This window comes from Acipenser ruthenus, unplaced genomic scaffold (assembly GCF_902713425.1).
Source record: "Acipenser ruthenus unplaced genomic scaffold, fAciRut3.2 maternal haplotype, whole genome shotgun sequence".
Lineage (NCBI taxonomy): Eukaryota > Metazoa > Chordata > Actinopteri > Acipenseriformes > Acipenseridae > Acipenser > Acipenser ruthenus.
In genome coordinates this window covers 415,001-417,500 of record NW_026707292.1, presented here as the reverse complement: position 1 = coordinate 417,500, position 2,500 = coordinate 415,001, and positions in this window count along the sequence as shown.

Sequence of the window (2,500 nt, the reverse complement as noted above, 5' to 3'; positions counted from 1 at the left end):
GGTCCGGGCTTTGACTGGGCCACTCCAGGACATTGACCTTTTTGTTTTTAAGCCACTCCAGTGTGCCTTTGGCTGTATGTTTGGGGTCATTGTCCTGCTGGAAGATGAATCTTCTCCAAGTCCCAGGTCTCTTGCAGACTTCAGCAGGTTTTCCTTCAGGATTTCTCTGTACTTTGCCGCATCCATTTTGCCCTCTATCTTCACGAGCTTTCCAGGCCCTGACGCAGAGAAGCATCCCCATAGCATGATGCTGCCACCACCATGCTTCACGGTAGGGATGGTGTTCTCAGGATGATGTACGGTGTTAGGCTTGCGCCAAACATAGCGCTTAGCGTTGTGGCCAAAAAGCTCTATTCTGGTCTCATCAGACCATAGAATCTTCTTCCACTTGGTCTCAGAGTCTCCCACATGCCTTCTGGGAAACTCTAGCCGAGATTTGATGCGAGTTTTTTTCTTTTTGCCACTCTCCCATAAAGGCCAGTTTTGTGAAGCACCCGGGCTATTGTTGCCATATGCACAGTGTCTCCCAGCTCAGCCGTGGAACACTGTAACTCCTTTAGAGTTGCCATAGGCCTCTTGGTGGCCTCCCTGACTAGTGCCCTATACGCCCGGATACTCCGTTTTTGAGGACGGCCTGTTCTAGACAGATTCACAGTTGTGCCATATTCTCTCCATTTCTTAATAATGGACTTTACTGTGCTCTGAGAGGATATTCAATGCCTTGGAAATGTTCTTATATCCTACCCCTGATTGGTGCTTTTGAAGAACCTTATTCCGGATTTGCTTTGAATGTTCCTTCATCTTCATGATGTAGTTTTTGTTAGGAAATGTACTAACCAACTGTGGGACCTCCCAGAGACAGGTGTATTTAACCTGAAATCATGTGAAACACCTTAATTGCACACAGGTGGACTCCATTCAACTAATTATGTGACTTCTAAAGACAATTGGTTGCACCAGAGCTTATTTAGGTGTGTCATAGCAAAGGGGGTGAATACTTATGCAATCAATTATTTTCTGTTTTATATTTGTAATTAATTTAGAACAAGTTGTAGATTTTATTTTTCACTTTGACATTATGGACTTTTCTTGTGTTGATCAGTGGCAAAAACTCCCAATTAAATCCATTTTGATTCCATGTTGTAACACAATGAAATGTGGAAAAGTCCAAGGGGGGTGAATACTTTTGAGAGCCACTGTATTTCTTAGCAGACACCCTTATCCAGGACGACTTACAATTGTTACAAGATATCACATTATTTTTACATACAATTATATTATTTTTCTACATACAATTACCCATTTATACAGTTGGATTTTTACTGGAGCAATCTAGGTAAAGTACCTTGCTCAAGGGTACAGCAGCAATGTCCCCCACCTGGGATTGAACCCACGACCTTCTAGTCAAGAGTCCCGAGACCTAACCACTACTCCACACTGCCGCACTGACCATAGTCAAAATTGAGCTACATGACCAGTCACCATTGAGCTACATGACCAGAGTCACCATTGAGCTACATGACCAGAGTCACCATTGAGCTAAATGACCATAGTTAGAATAGAATTGACTAGAGTCAGAATAGTGCTACATTGGAGGCTGTGTGGTCCAGTGGTTAAAGAAAAGGGCTTGTAACCAGGAGGTCCCCGGTTCAAATCCCACCTTAGCCACTGACTCACTGTGTGACCCTGAGCAAGTCACTTAACCTCCTTGTGCTCCGTCTTTCGGGTGAGATGTAATTGTAAGTGACTCTGCAGCTGATGCAAAGTTCACACACCCTAGTCTCTGTAAGTCGCCTTGGATAAAGGTGTCTGCTAAATAAACACATAATAATAATACATTACCATAGCCACAAAAAACCTTAGTGGACAAAGTGGGTCTGGGTGGCCGAGCGGCAGTTCCAGGAGGTCGGCATGAAGTAGTGACTTGCTCTCATAATGCTATTAGATAACAGATACACTGGGGGGGTAAGTGCATATTACTAAGGGCATGGTCTTTTGATCAAAAAAATATTTAAGTAAAAATAATAAGTCAAGCCATGTGGGAGGCTCTGCACCCCGGGCAGAGTTCCCATTCACCCCTGGCAGCTTCCACTTCCCTGGAAGTCTGTCTGTTGCCCTCCCGTGCCTGGCGCCAGATCAGGTCGGGCTGGAGGCTCTGTTTTCGGCTTGGGGAGGCGGTGGGTCCCCTTACAGTCCTGGACTTCCATGCTGATGGAAGTATGCTGCCCTCCCGCGCCTGGCGCCAGATCAGGCCGGGCTGGAGGCTCTGTTTTGGGCTTGAGTAGGCAGTGTGGGTCCCTTACATTTTTTTATTTTTAATGCACTTTAAGTCTCTTGCCTTCACGGGGTTTGGAGGCTCTGTTTTGGGCAACAGTGTGCCATTTGTGTCGCTGACTTTCAGTGCACTTGAAGCCTGTTGCCCTCGCGGGGTTTGGAGGCTCTGTTTTCAGCAGCAGTGTGCCGTTTGTGTCCTTGGTGACCTCCATGTTTTTGCTGCTAG